The sequence below is a fragment of the Diorhabda sublineata genome, chromosome 5 (genome assembly GCF_026230105.1).
Source record: "Diorhabda sublineata isolate icDioSubl1.1 chromosome 5, icDioSubl1.1, whole genome shotgun sequence".
NCBI classification, from domain to species: domain Eukaryota; kingdom Metazoa; phylum Arthropoda; class Insecta; order Coleoptera; family Chrysomelidae; genus Diorhabda; species Diorhabda sublineata.
The window spans coordinates 242391-259171 of record NC_079478.1 but is presented as its reverse complement, the minus strand read 5'-3'; the positions used below and the strand labels follow the sequence as shown (position 1 = coordinate 259171).

Genomic DNA, 16781 nt, shown 5'->3' with positions numbered 1-16781 from the left:
AAAAATTGGAAAATATGTTGATATTTGATGAACGTCGAATAAATCTACACCTTTCGTATGTCAATATTAATGCATTATTATAAATATTATTACGGAGTGACAAAAATCTGAAAAAGCATCAATGGAAATATACACAAAAATTGTGTATATTGTTCTGGAGAATGTTAATTTGACGCCGCTATAATCCAATATATGCACGGTTTTTGGGCGACTATTCGACCGTCGTCGGTTGTATTTTACTCTTGACATTTTGCTCACAGGAGGAATTGACATCTACAGAACCTACTGTTAGTCACTAATAGTCGAACCGATCGCAACTTCTAAAGATACCAACCTCGATTGGCGACACATCAAGAGTAAGGAACCACCGACGATGGCCTCAAAAACCTTTATATAATTTACCCTATAATTTATTTGAAACTACATGCTAGAGTAGTACCACTTAGTCAACTTTTTAACTTTTTAGATATAACCCTCATATACTAATTTAAATCGATTTCTGAGAACTTCATACTAAACTCTCGCCAGCGTATCTATTCAACTTGAGAGTCATTTTGTAGATATAAACTGAGTAACGTTTTATTTTCAAAAACTGATTGTCCAAGGAAAGAAGGAAATATCAATAAGTTGCTTTAACGTTATATATTCTCAGGTCGTGAACATACTATGCCGATCCTGTGCTCAGTACATCGTTCGCAATATTAAAATAACCCGGAAAGCGTCCGGATATCTTGAACTCTATCCTGTGCGGATACGGACGCGTGAACTTCTAAAATATGCCAGACAATAAATTTGCGGCGGATGCGACTTTGATGGATCGACGGCGGAGAAAAATGCGCAAAAATAAAAATATGATACTGCCACCGGTTACACCCACGAATTACTCAGTTTACAGAAACATTTAATCGATCTACTAGGAAAAATTGGCTATAAATAACAATTTTCATAACGAGTTGTATGAAATTGGGTTAATTATATATTAGGAAGTCGATACTACAGCCTAATAAGTATCTTATAATATGTATTCAAATATAGTCGGAATATGCAATGGCATTATTAGACATAGAGGAAGGCATGAAGATTAAGATATAATCATAAGTTATAACAAAAATACAGCCATCTACAGATCTAGGAATTTACAGAGACTTCAATGGGCAGGCCAATAGTGCGGATGAATGAATATTGAATGCCGAGAAAATTATTTGATTTTAATTTTAAGGGGGTGGCAGGAATAAGTCGCAGAAAACGCAATTAGTATTTTAAAGATACGAAATTGGAAGAGGGCAGATCTGAGCACAATCAACTTGTGAAGAAATCTTAGAGATTTCAATGCCTGCAGCGGTTTGTAGCCCCATAGAAGAAGAATATTGAACAAAATAAATAATAAAAATAGTAGTTAGGTCTTCTAACGTCGCGGTATACGTTTTGTGGTCAAAAAATATGGCGATTGATTGATTTTTTATGAAAAATGACTCACACTGCGCTTATTCCAACTAGTACGTGTAGATGTATCCAAACTTATTTTTTTAATTGAAAAATAAAAGAATGAAACATGGGACAACATTGGATATATTGATTGTCTGAAACAAAAAGGTAGATTTTGAGATACCTGGTGACCTCTCACAGTACTTTGCCTTAGCGGGGTGAGGACGCACTGCCTCGCCGGACCCTCACTCGACCCTACTCATTGAATTATGTATGGATCAAACAAACAAAAACAAGGAGGAGAAGAGAAAAAGAGAGGAAGAGGAGGCGAAGAATAGAGAAGGAGATTTGAGAAAGAATTCCTCAGAAGACAGAGATGGATAGAGAATACAACAAAGAGAGATAACTGCGGACAGCTGAGAGGGCGATGGGAAAAAGAGAAGGGAGATAAAGCATGAAGATAAGAAGACGGTGGGTAATAACGGAACCTGACAATGTAAGGGCAATGAAAATTATAGGAAAAATGAGAGAAAAAGCAGATAAAAACGAATGTGAGGAACGCGGAAAGAAAGAGAATCGATTTGTCAAAACCAGAATTTTGGAACACAAATCAGTGAAAAACGCATTCTTCTATTTAAGTATATTTAGTAAAAAAATTTTTTTCCGAAAATAATTTAGCTAAAAAATACCTTTTCAAAAACCAATTTGATTACAAAATAGTGTTTTTAATATTTATTCTTCTCTCTTTGTAGAGGCTTTTCATTAGTTGTATTATCCTCCAAAATTGTTATAATGATTAAATTTGGGGAATGGTAGATAGAGTGGAAGGGTCTCGCTCGCTACCAAAATTGGGATTTTCTATAGATTTTTATGCACGTTTTAATAGAATAATTTCACAAGGTTATTACATTAAACATCAATACATAATATTTAGTTATCTTTTAATGAAATCATTATTATTCAGATAATTTAATTATACATCAAAGTCAGCCACATGAGAGTAATTAATTCCACAACTTTATAAACAATAATTTTTCCATCTAGTATTAGTGAAACCTATAAATGAAATAGTTTCAATTTCAGATTCAACTCTCATTAATTGAGAGGATTAATTAATTATTATTTCCAAAATATAAAACGACCTCCAATTAGTTGAAATTATAACGGTAGAATTTAATTTGGAGAGGATTTAGTAATGTAAATGCAAGTATTCAGAAAATTTCATGTTTAACATATATTATTACGTAATTCGATAATAATTTGAAAATAATGGAATAATTAACGAACTACACATTGACTAAAACAAAAAGATTCCAATAAATCCTGTTTAAAACTTCTATTAGCAAACAAATGAAAAGTTTAGGTCTCTCGAAGAAACTCATATCTTCCAAGTATTCAACACACTCACCAATTATTTGAAACATATTTGAGAAAAAATGACATGTGAAATCTACATGTATCACAATTACAATGTACAAAGATGTATTACAGAAAAAATTCGACAAAATTCGACGTACTAAACTAGTAGTATGAAATATATAAAAAAATTTATGTACTTTGGGGAGCATTCATAACAAGTGTTATAGCTCAATTAATGATGGAAAATCTTGTGGACACTTAACATAAATACCCCATCTTATTTTGATTGCCTGGATAACACTATATAAAAACAGAATGGTATAAAAAACAAATTTAGTCGTTAAGATTTTTAAACTTCAATTCTTGTAATACTGTGACTCTTAGGAAACTACGTTCATTGGTCAAAAAGATCACTGATTGAGGACCCTAATCCAGAACGAAATTTTTATTACAGTTTCCGATGGGTGTGTTGTTCTTGATATTTCATGTTATTATCTCCAAAATTCTTCTCAGTTTAAAGACCTTGATAAAAGAAAAATAAATAAAAAATATGGCTACTTAACGAAAAACCAGATCATAATCGGGTCACCCTGATCATAGTTTCCGAAAGGTTTTGTTGTCACTCAAAAAAGTCGGTGATTATTAGTTTAGCCAACTAGTAGATTATAAATTAAGATGTACAGCTATTAAAAAACCAAAACCTAACCGAAATGATTGATAACTTATTCAAGAGAATAATTGAAAATAGTCTCGTACAATAATAAATGGGTTAATAAACAAATCAGATTTTACATAACAAAATCTCGCCGTTTATCAAATTCTGTCAGTAATTATCAAATTGGAATAAACATAAATTTTGATGCTGTTTAAATTGGACAAATATCTCAATATTGGAAAAACAGATTTAAAAGTTATTGATGAAATAAAAAATATAAGCGCTTTAAAAAACTACAAAGTAGAAAAAACCATTAACTTCATTATAAAAATTTAAAACACAGCGGAAACAAAAATATCCTAAACATTAATATCTATGAGAAGAATATGTACAATTGATTATAGTTTATTTGAAAATTATTGATAACTAAATTTCTATGACGTAAACGCCATAAATAAGGGACGGGAAATTTCTAAAAAAAAATAAAATATTAAATTCCACCATCTTATTCCTTGTTCCTTGTGATTTAATAATATTTAACAAAATGATAAGCTTCACATTTCTGAAAATTATATAAGTACGAGGGTAGAGTTAAAATAAATTAGTAAAGTAAGTATTGTTTTACACAATATTCTCCAAAAAGATTAATGACTTCCATTCTTCTGAAAGACTTTGGAAACTGTTTTACCACTTATCCATTGATATAAACAAAATTTCGTATTGAAAGGCGTCGACTATTTATTCCAAAAACAAAAACCTTCATTCATGATATTCATTCAAAGAATTGTGCGAACTCAGGTCTTCTGCTGTATATTATGAAATTTTGATATCTGAAATGCATGCCAGATTGTTTTAGCGATGGATGAAACGTTTTAAAGGTTGATTCAATAAATCTTTAATATCTCATTTTCATTAGTACGAAATATAATAAAAAATACTCTAAAATGAAGAAAAACTCTAAATTCACCTCCGTCAAAGTATTATCCCTTACTAGCAACAAACATATCCTAAAATTGGATCCATGATGGAAGCATATCTGATACCTAATCTTCTGAATTGTTTTTATCTGTTCTATCAAGATCTTATGTCATGAAATTGATCTCCAAACGTCTGTCTTTTCAGGAAAAATAAGAAGTTGCGTGCATGGGATTGAAAGGTAGAAATTTTCAATCTCTATATTTGGATGAAAACTTTTTTCATATCGTTTTTTGTTTTTTAAATTTAAGAAAAATCTAAACCTAACATAACCTTACCTTCGAACGAATTTAAACGTTGTTTAATTATGAAAAATTATATATTTTCGTTAGGTGATGTTGAGAATTGTTCAAATTGACAGCTGACCCTACCTATCCCAACTCTGACCCTATCCTTACCTCACACTATTTTGTTTTATATACACCTACTCACCTACAACCAGATTTACAGCATTGATTGCGGATTTTCTTTCGGTAAAATCGAACTCCCGCATTTTTTATTTCAAATATTAGTTTTGCTTTATTAAGATGCTCAAGAATCTTTTCCGAATTTGGCGGGTTTCTCTTGTAGTAATAGCCTGTGTTCTATATTTTAGGGAACTCATCCTTGATAAGCTGATGGTTCATAATCAGCAAACTTGTTGTTTATCGATTTATCCCAGGTAGAATACAGTTGAATCCAAGTACTATGTCAAGTTTTATTACGATTTTTAACTCTTCTGAAGAGCAGAGGGGTATTTTGTCTTCGTAAGTATCTAATGGGCCCCCAATTTATTGTTGAGTCTATAGTACAAACCTGATATATTTCTATGAAACTACAATATAATATAAAGTGAATAAATTGGCTTGTCTCACTACCACATAATATCAATTTAATTAAAGGTAAATGCGAAGTTAAGGGTCCGTTATGACCTATATTGCTTAAATGGGGGATTTAATACCCAAACCAAATTCTAAAAACGAGTGAGTGTGTAATTTATTTTATGCACGAAGACTTCGAGATCTTTATTAAAAATTAATCAATTTCAGAGCGCGTGTACCGCAATTACCCGTCTGTAACAATAAAAAAATTGTCTCCTCCCTTTGATATTCAACATCGTGTTGTACAAGTAACTTCTAATCGCGGTTCATCCATTCCGCACCACACATCTTTACGTTAATTAATCATAACGCTTTGGAAAGTGTATGGAATGATGGAATCGCGGTAAGGGGGAAGTAGTAAAGAAGGAGGAGCAACGTAAGGTTCGGATTTAATTTGGGATTATTTATCATTTGTGATTCATTAAGCAATAACTTTGCTCGACGGTAACTGTTACAAAGTCGAAAAGTCGTGACTGTATTTACCACTTATTATTACCTCTTTCCATCGCTGATGCTTCTTACTAGAAAACAAACGTTCTTAGTGAATATAGTTTTAAGGGTTATTTTCATATTTTTTGAGGTATTAAATTACCCCATCTCTATATAATAATAGTTTTTACAAATATTACAAATAAAAAGCTATTAAGTTATTCTGCAAAACTTGAGTATGCACTGAAAATTAAAAGATCTAAGAAGAAATGTATTTGATATGTTAGGACAACTGCCAGCTTTCTTTTATGTTCCTAGGTGTCGAATCCTGTAATTATTTGATGCCTTGCATTCAGCAAGTATAGATATTTTCTTCTCTAGCCTACAGAATCTACAGTCGTCTTTTGGGTTTATCGAGTGTCCATTTAAACAGCACTTACCGGAGGTGAAAACCTGTACCTACATATTTCTTCTTCTGGCTAATGTATTCTCCCGATATGTTTTGTTAGAGTTTCCTGAAGTGCTTCCGCTTGTCTTAGCTCTACTATGTTGTACTGATATTGCTAACCAGGCCAATATTTTAGCCATCATATCAATTATCCCTATCGATAGCTAAAACTAGAGCTGCTTACTCTGTAGGGGAGAATAGGAGAATATTATTTCACCATAAGCCCAAATAATATCTGAAGCTTTATTTACTGAGAAGGAACAAAAAATTCCTCTTTTTAATACAACTGCAAAAAGAAAAATAGATAAAATGACAGATGAAGTAAAACAGTCAGTGGTTACGGTTTTTGAAACTTCAACTTCAACTGAAAGTTCTGATATTGCTAGCCAGGCCAATCTATTAGCCTTTGTTAGGTTTGAATCTAATGAAAGCGTAGAAGCAGAACTGCTCTTTTGCAAGTATTTGTCGTCAAAAACAACAGGCGAAGAGATTTTTAATTATATCGATGATTTTATTACAGATAATGAGATAAAATGTGTTGGATGACGACTGATGGTGCGTGCGTGCTTATATAGAAGTACTTTACTCTGATTATTCCGTTAATAGTGGGTACCATCCCGTTATTGTTGTCCTGAAAGGATGTCCAAATGTGCTTACTGCAACTGCTTTTAAACTACTACTTTAAACAAGTATATCGATCCCATTAGGCCTCGAACATGTGAAATCATTACTTCCACAATATTTTACGTGGGGACATTAGCCTTAATGTGGTGATCAAAAGGGATTGAGCGAATTCATTTTTAATTTTGTAGTTTTTTTGTAAATATCTTCATAAATGTGGGAAAGTATTAATAGTGTAGTGTAGTGTAGTGTAACAAGCATGTAATATCATACTGAATCAAGATTTTTCTGCTACCAAGTGAATGAAATTTACAATTATTAGGGTAGTCAGTGACGTGGGCTGAAAATATTTTAACCGATTTGAATATATTGAGTATAACTTGATGGTAGTTAATAGTTTCTCTTTATTTTATCCACAACAAGGGGGTTAAACTTATATTGAGCTGCGGATAAACTGAAAAACGAAGTATAAAAATTAATCTAATATTGAACTCATATTAAATAGATAGATAGATATGCTCAATGTATTGACTTATTGTGCCGCCTGATTTGTGAATAAACTATAATATTGTATGTTTGTGAAGTTTTAGAAACTTTATTTAAAATGTGAATAATGTAAACATATTTTTGTTTTATAAAACCTGTTTTTTTCTCGAGTTAAAAAAATTACTATTAATGTTTTTGGTAATTATAGTCCCAAAGGGCATAAAACATCGACATATATAAAAATAAAGCAATTAGCAAAGGTATTACTGGAAAGTCAAATATTCAATTTCCAACTTCATAAATCCCACCAACTGTTGAAAGTATCCAACGTAGTTGGTTCAAGTAATTACCTGCTATTATTTTACTTCTAACTACATATTCTAAGAATATTTCATCGATATCTCTGATCAAGATTTAACAGACTATGTTTATGGTATAGCTCTTATTCTGTCAATTTGGTAACGCAAGAATGGTTTCCGAATTATATTTGCAAGCAACTTATCTTTCCTCATTTTATGGCGAATGCGTCAGTATTAATACTTCCTTAACATTTTGGATTATTTTCACACGTTCGTGTGCAATTCTTCTTCGCATCCCATTCTCCGAGATTGTTTCACTAGATGTACGGGTCGCCTCTAATTACCATTTGCTATATATGGGTATGGGTTTAGAAGGATCAGAACGGAGCAGTATAAAGATATACGACAAGAGATATTGCTATTTATTGAATTTTTTATACATTTATAAACACCATCGTCGCGTAGATTCACTTACCATTTCCAATTAAAATAATTTTTAAATCAAGGAAATTAATAATCTTATTTTTATTGATTTTATAGCTAAAAATATGGAAAAGAACAAATTAATAGTTTGTATTTGATTATGTGCAAAAACATGCAAAAACTAACTCAATGAAAATGTTTTCGTCAAACCGCCGTCGTATATCTGAAATTGGGATAGAGAAAAGTTTCGAAGTTTGGAGTTTGCGGTGTGGTATTTTGAAAACGATTCAATCATAACCACTTTTTCACAGGTAAAATAACTGTTACCATGGGTGGGTAATTTATATTAAATAACTTCTATATTAACCTATGTAACTGATAGCTGAAAGTATGGTGGTATTGTTGCTTTTTTTTGGATAATCGACTATATCAATTCTGAAACTGTTCACTTGGGGATGACTTGTTCATTTTATAGTTCGTTTCAAGATATTTCGTTACAACTTTCTACCTGTAAATCGACAATAATCTCTGAAAGATTAAATTATTGTACTGAACAAATAAATTTTGTTTTTCTTTCTCTTCTATTTACAATATGATAGATAGTATAGGGAGAAATTACAAAAAAGCGACCGCATTTGAAGAACAAGTGCTTTCCCATTAGGTCAATGCTCCTCCTCTCCTCCACTTCGGTGATCGCCACGACTAAAATTCACGAATTGCACTTGGAATTGGTTAACTATTCTCCGTATTCAGCAGATCTGACTCTTAGCGACTTTCTCCTGTTTCTTAACTTTAAAATTTCACTTACAGGAGAGATATTTTCATCAGACGAGAACGTTATCGCATACATTAATTCCTATTTTAAGGATAAAGAATGCAGCAATTATTTGGAAAGGTGCAAAAGGTTAGAGTATTGTTGAATTAAGTGTTTCCATTAGGTATTTTTAAAAAATTATTATTAAAAAAATGTCTTGTTTCTTTGTTAGGTCTAAAACTTTTTAGACAACTCATCTTTATTTAGTTATTTTCATGTTCATTTATTCATTTCTATGTGAAGATTATTTCAATGAATTAATTCTGACGATCAACTACTTACCCAGGAATGCTTACAGGTAAATACCTGATATCAAGACGAAATATCTTGGAACGAACTATAAATATGGGTTAGGTATCGGTGGTGTATTCATGCAAATTATTTGGGATGTTAATATAAACTTTAGATTTCGAATAACCTCATTGAATAGACTCCAGATAATTGGTACTGGAGTTAGAATAGGACATTTAAATAATGATTGATGAAATGTTGGGTCTAAATATGCTTTTGATCAATTGTTATTGTATATACGAGGTGTTATAATGGATAAGAAAGCTGTTGGATCATTCTGTAAGTCCGCTTCCTCTCATTAACGCTTAAGTACCGCAATATCTTGTTTGTCATGTTGTCATCATTCTCCAAATGCTTTCCACCAACGAATTCTTTAAGTCTTGGATACAGATAGAGAAGTTTGATGGTGTAAGGTTAGTGCTGTATGCAAATTTTCCTATCAACTTTTTGTATTAAGTCTTCCTTCATGACATACGATTTTCAGATTGCTGTCCGATAACCTTTGTTCTTCATTCATTTGAAAGATCACATTATTCACACACGTATCCATTATTCATTACACTATTAACAGCGTATTTCAGCAAGACGAACTTTTTTGACATGGTGACAAGCGAAGCAATTTAATCTTACAATTTATACCGACCAAAATAACTCTCGTTTTTATTATTCAAAAATGAACAAGTATACAGGGTATTTCAAATAAAGGTGATCCCTAGGATAGGTAGGAAACCGACAAAATAATTGGCTTAGTAAAACGCCATTACTACGAATTTACCGAAACTACTGGCAACATTGTAATGAAATGTTATATAAATATATTTTGGAAAATATAGTAATAAAGTAATATAACTTGGTAACAAGGTAGTCTTGGTAAAACTTGATACTGTGTACTGGATTCGGAATATTTTGCTTAGAAAATTATGAAGTAATAACCGATGCTGGTGTAAAGTAATGATACAGCTATTAATTAAACACAAAATCACAAACATGAAAGCAAGAAAAATACCAAGAAACATAAAATGGAATTCAGTTGGAGTGGGCAAGTGTTTACACGAATGTACAAATGTATCGTTTTTTCTAAAGAATACATTAATCTTCTAAATGTTTAGTGATTTGTAATTAGGTTATTAAAGTGACGTTTTCCAATTATTGACATGAATTAACCAGTTTAGTACAGACTTATTCGTTAAGATACCGCCAAACAGTGTAATCCAAAGGATTAGAATCACAAGGCCGGGGAGGCCAATGAATCGGAGCTCTAGCACCTCTACCAATCCATCGATTTTGGATATGGTTACTCAATCAATTACCATACTTAAACAATACAGCAAACGGAAAGTCAAGTTTATGAATCGAATATAAGCGAATTTTTCTCATGCTTATGCTTCTTTTTTCCATCTGAGCTTTTTCATCTTCATCGACTACCTTTTTGTTTTGGTCTTTTGTTATTCACACTTTTTTACTATACTGTTCGTTTAAAAAATGTAACAGAATTTGTTGTCTCGAAAAATCATTTCTTGTTACTCTCAATTAGGTACTTAATCCTTATTATTTTCATAAAATTCAGTTTGATTTCCAGTTTGCTACTGGTTTACTCAGAGTTATTTGCGCTGTAGCGTAGCTATGAATGCCATTTTGTTTATGATGCCAATTAACTCCTTATTTACCACGTTGCTTTGTCTCTGTGCCTTACATATTGTCTAATATTTCTTTTTGATAATATGTCTTATATCCTTTTATGTTCCATATAATTTTTCTCAATTCTCCTACTATTACATAAACAGTTTCTAGAATTCAATTAACCTTCTTCGGATGAAAAAAATATATTTATTTTATACTACAACTTATGTAACACTCTGTATATCTATAACTTGTTTATCATATTTAATTTAGATGCCTACACTAAGATAGTAATTGTGTATTTGTTCTTGGTATTGTCAACCCACAATATAATTATATTTCTTTTCGAAAAAGATGCATTTATATTAATTTTTTTAAATTGAAACCTGATAATTTTATCTTCATACTTCAACAAAGGACGACGGCCAACATTCCATTAGAGCGTTCAAGACAAGGTTCAGCCGATCACAATGTCTTATAAAATACATAACAATAAAACCGCAGACAGTATTTTTGTGTACTGTCGATTACTTTCCCGATTTATTCTTGTAAATATTTTAATAATAATTGAAAATATATTTTCTATAGATAGAAATTTAACGTCGGATTCCAAATATTTAACCGTTTTAATTATAAGGTACAGATTAGTCGGTATACAATCAACCGTATACCTTAATACCGAATCCGAAATTTTAAGAACCACAACTAACCAGCCAGACAAGTGGGGATGTAGCGAATAGTTTCAAGTGGGGATGTAGTGTAAACGAGAAACTCACGACTTTTTGACTCAGTATTAAACGTGTGATGAAAGGGAGAGGTTATTTATTTTAATTTAGCGTAGACGCTAAAGGTTAACGGTGCGTGAAATTATAGATTCGTGTAGCGGGGCTAGAAAGGTGTTGTTCTACCTACCTCAACATGTAAGGCGTGAACTACATACACGTGTGTGAAAAGTGATAAGTTTGTGATTATTATAAAATGATAAGTGTATCTGTGCACGTTGGATCTTATGGTGTGAATAGTTCTTCGGTTTCCGAGCCTACAAATCTAAAGAGGAATGTGAGGTAAAATAAACATGCCGTCGTAGCATTCGTATAAAATGTTTTTTCACCTTCACATTAGATTCTGTTTGAATTTTCAAAGCAATTGTGAAAAATCAGTGTAAAATGATATTATTTTAAAAATATAGTGAATGAAAGATTAAGTTTTATGTAGTTTGATTCATAACATAATTATTTGGGCTTCTCTTATCGAAAATTTATATTGCCTCGGTTATAAGAAAGTTATAAGAAAACGTTTCTGATTCACATTCTTGGGTATTTTCACACGTGTAACATAAATATTTACAAAATTTATATGAAAAGGTAAATTAGGTTATGCTATTTTTATTCTGATAAACATTACGAATAAATTATTGATTTTATCCTAAAAAGAAAACTGTTTATATGTAAAGAATCAGTTTTAGATACTTTTCGTAACAAATCAGTAAGTCTTGTGTTAAACAAATGTATATATAAACTCTTAAATAATGTACTCCAATCTAACCAGGATAATAAACATCAAAAACTATTTATCACAAACTCTCGGCAACCCACTGAACATAGGACATAAAACCAAGAAGATCCTAAAATAGCAGAAACTTGTTTTGCTATCTAAAAGATGCATGAAGTATACTTTGAAATTGTAATTGCATTTATATGTTCTTTGTAGAGAGATACAAACGTGTTTCTTTGGGTTATTATCCGTTATCAGTACAGAATATTCAGATTTCAATACATCAATGCAAAATATCCAGATCATTTGGCTCAACAATTTGCAATTTGTGTGTTGTCGTTTATGAAGGTTGTTTTTTTGAACCAAATGAATTTAATAATCAGTGAAAAATTTATTACATCTCAATTCTTGATTAATTGAAAAAAGTAAATTTTTTAATATTTTTGTTGCTATTTTTTGGTTTTTCAAAATTGTAATCCGTCCAATTAAATGATTGTCACATTTTCACATTATCTTTGGACTCGTCTCGTCAAGCTGAGTTGTTTGATACATGACTACATTGAACGTTTTACAATTTTATAGACAAAGCGACACATATATTAGATAATATAAAATAACAATTTGGCTTAATAATAACTATAATACAATATTAATATCGTACTCCATACTAAATATTGAATGATGATATGGTAGATTGTAGAATTCTGCCACAGAAAGGCACACGCAATACGAGAATCGAGCTATCTAGACACAGATTTAAGGGTAAAACAAGCAGAGGATAATTTTTTCGCCAAGGACTCTACATATATTGAAGGTCCCCGTCAATATGTACACCAAGAAACTTGATCGCTGAGTTTTAGAAGTTGTAAAAATCCTTTGTAGGATAAAACTAAACTTTTCTCAGTGTTTAAACAGAGCCAGTTCGTGTCGGACCAGGACTTAATAGTAATGAGATCTTTGCATATGGTAAAATGTAAAGCTTTTATATCTGGACCACTCCAGGATACATTTGTGTCATCTGCTAAAGTCAATTTATCTTTAATTCGTAAGTCTGTGACATCATTAATAAATACCAAAAGACGTACTAGACCCTAAACTGAACCCCGAGGTACACCATTGCCACTTGGTAAATTACTCGAAACTTACTATTAGCTCGTATCAGTTTTCTACATTCAGGGTAAGATACCTACACTCTTGATCTAGTATTGAAGATTAAGGCCTTGAGTCACATGTTCACCTGCTACTCGTCCCAAATTCTAAGTGTTGCCGAATTTATTTCATTTTATGACAATCGCAACATTTCTAATATATTTTTTTGTATTCCACTAAAAGCTCCAATATCAATACATTTAAGAGTTTTCGTTGCAACTGTATCCCCAAAGTATTTTTCTCTCAAATTATCTCCATTTTAGGAAGAATTTAGATACGCCTAGATTATATTTATTTTATTTTCAAAGAAACTTCACTGTAATCACCTACGTATTGTTAAATTTTAATTGAAACATTTCAATAATGGCAACAGCAATTTATTTATAATATAATTTCTCAGCTTAGAATAATCAGTTTCAATTGTGAGCGTGGTTAGAATGGCAACGTTAATCACGACAACTGAAAAATAACATTTATAATATTCTTTTGTCTATAATAACGTTTACTTATGAAGGTAAGAAGTATTCGTTTTGTAGATTCCTGTGTTAGAATTTTTCATTAGTATCGGGCGATGAAAACTGACAGCATATTGTTTTTATCACTTAAACGACTTTTGAACTACTCAGCTTACTTATCCCGAATACAAACTGTCAAAAGCATTATACTCAGTTCACATACTAAACTTGCGCACTGTCTGAGACTATTTTCCACATTTTCGCTGTGCCACATCTGCTCAATCTCAATTGGGAGATTAAACTGAAAGGTCTGAATTGACTCTTGTATCAAAACTACGATGCCAGGTTTGTTATTCGTCACTTATCTATTGGTGATAATGTACCTATTGTATTAGAGTTTAAAATTGTCATTTCCGAGCACCTTCTGCGGCTGATACTTGTAATAAGGTGTACAAGTATTAAGAAGACGGAACTTGTTGGCCAACTTGATTATTCCGGTGCAGATAGTCAGTATTAGTTGAAAAACTACGAGCAGATGTAGGATGTTGAATGCTCTCTGTTATTTTTTGACACTTTCTGCATTTCTTTGATTGAGCCTTCGAACTCTGAAAAGAGAGTGCCGAGTTCTATATTCTATTATTATTAGAAATATCTTCATTTAATGGTTTTAGTTCAATAGTGACAAATTGAGAAGCCAAGCCCACATGATAATTCGATATTATGGCGATTTTTGGTTTCCCTGTTGATACCGATTACAATATTCGATGCTCCTCTCTAACTTTGTCTTTTCGACGGCAACTAAATTATTGGACGCCGCTGAAGCCAACAGAATCCTTTGTTATTTTATACTTTCACCGTATTTTTTCCTCCTTTAAGTAAGAATAGAACAACTGTACCAACGAAGAATTTTTTGTAGTGAAGATCTTTGTTCCAGGCATACGAAAAACAGAGTCTAATTTAAATAGCAATAACTTAATACTTGACAACAACGAAATTTGATTAGTACTAAAAATAAATATTAATATTCTATTATGGAGTTTGTTTAATACTAATTGAAATATTATAAAAACTAAACGCAGTCGGTATTGTCGGCATCTCTTTATATTCCATGGACGGAGGTGGAATGTTGGCTTATACATTATAGGAACACATATTTGATAATAAACAACTTCTATCTCTCATTTAGCCAATATTATATTTTGTAGATATTTAGTGTACCAGCTTTAGGAAGATTTGAATATTGTTTAATTTGTTAGTTCAGATTTTATACAAAAATTTTTGTAGCTTCGAGGATTGCTACTTAAGTTTTGAGATAGACAAATAAAAGCAATTCTTTTTAAAAAAAAGAATAAAATTTTGACGTTTTGACTTTTCTTTAAGTCATTCTTGGAGAATGAAGAGGTGTTTCCTTTTACTACTGCTAGATATCCGTAAACCTAAATGAATTGAATTTTGAAAATATCTATTCCAAAATTGACGGACTTTCATTTCATCGCTATACCACTGGACATGAAATGACAACTAATTCGGGATATTGTTTAATAATGCTATAATGTTTTTATGCTTTTAAATCTGCTCAAATCGAGATATTTATGTGTATTCAAGCTTAGAGACTAACCATCGAATTACTTAAAATTGTTATTTTACGAGAATATCGATAAAATAATCTTAGAGATTATGATCCCATAAGGAATGTTAAGACTTGCTCTTCTTCATTATATCAAATTAATAAAAGCGTTAGTTATTTCAAACTATAATTTTATTAAATAGGATTCAGATAAAAAGCATTACGAAGACCTCAAATGAAATTTATAGAATGTGTAATGCAATCTTCTTAGTTCTAGTTTTTTCTATTTAATTGTAAGACTATTTAAACTCTTGTTTCCAATTAATTGAAGTCCGAGATGACTTTTTATGATTCTTTTGAGACATTAACGGTTAATTAACTATGATTAGTTATTAAAATAATAACTGAGAACTTGAATTAGAAAAAATATTACGTTTATACTGTTTTTTGAAATCGCTGAATGTCTAGGAGAAGAAGACGAGAAACTTATTGTCTGATAAAATACAAATATTTATGATTTTTGATTTAGTCAATTAGTTTTAATACAGAAACTGAAAATGTCCGATTGCTCGGGATTTCCCATATTTCTGTATTCTTTTTCTTAAAAGCCAATTGTACCAAGATTTTTACATATTTCAAAATTCTTACATCCTTTATTAAATGTAAATAAAGTGTGTTTTATTACACAATGTTCCATATTTTGAATAGAATAAATCAAAGTAGGGCTAATAAAAAAATTAACTATTTAATTTCCCAAATTTCAATAACTTTCCACTATGAATTATACCTCGTACTAAATTCAGAGAAGAATCCGTTTTTCACATAATCACGCTTGTTAAAGTGAAGAATTTATTGAAATTATAACTGGGAACTATATAATTGTTTGTCTTTTAATGCCGCTATAATAGCATGCTTTATTCGTTTTGATTCGTCGAATTATAATCACGTGATACAATTAAGCAGACTTTTCGAGACGTGTTGTTATCACCTGTTATTTAATATCCATGGGAAAACATTCCATTGTTTCACTTTTGGTTGAATTTTTTTAAGATCGATTAAAAAACTTGTTTTATTAAAATTTAGAAGGCATTTCACACTTTCGATTTAATATGGTTAGTTAACTTATATTTCATCTAAACTATATGTTTATTCATAATATTTATCCCATAATTATTGAAATTGATTCAAGCACTATCCAATTTTCTAAATTTCTGACACCTCTGCTTCATTATTTTTTCAAAAGTTACTTGAACTATCTTTGAAATGTACGCAAAATATATGGAAATAGTAGTTAGTGTAGTAGGCGTCGAAATACAGACAGATTATTCATTTCAAACTTAATTTGACTTAATACATCACTGATCTTTTTGAACCCCCGGCCCCATTATGTTTGTCAAAATTAGACACAATT

The 16781-nt window shown here is 31.1% G+C and overlaps 1 protein-coding gene across 4 annotated transcripts in view; it reads left to right on the top strand.

Moving 5' to 3' along the window:
* LOC130443851 (ephrin-A4) overlaps window positions 1-16781 on the top strand; it is a 425869-nt gene that overhangs the window by 296495 nt on the left and 112593 nt on the right. The window contains exon 1 of one of the 4 annotated variants that reach the window (XM_056778719.1): window positions 11495-11769. The exons of the other annotated variants lie outside the window; for them this stretch is intronic. The gene's annotated coding sequence lies outside the window, so the exon portion shown is untranslated. Of the gene's footprint in view, window positions 1-11494; window positions 11770-16781 lie in introns of those variants that run through there. 4 annotated transcript variants of the gene reach the window in all.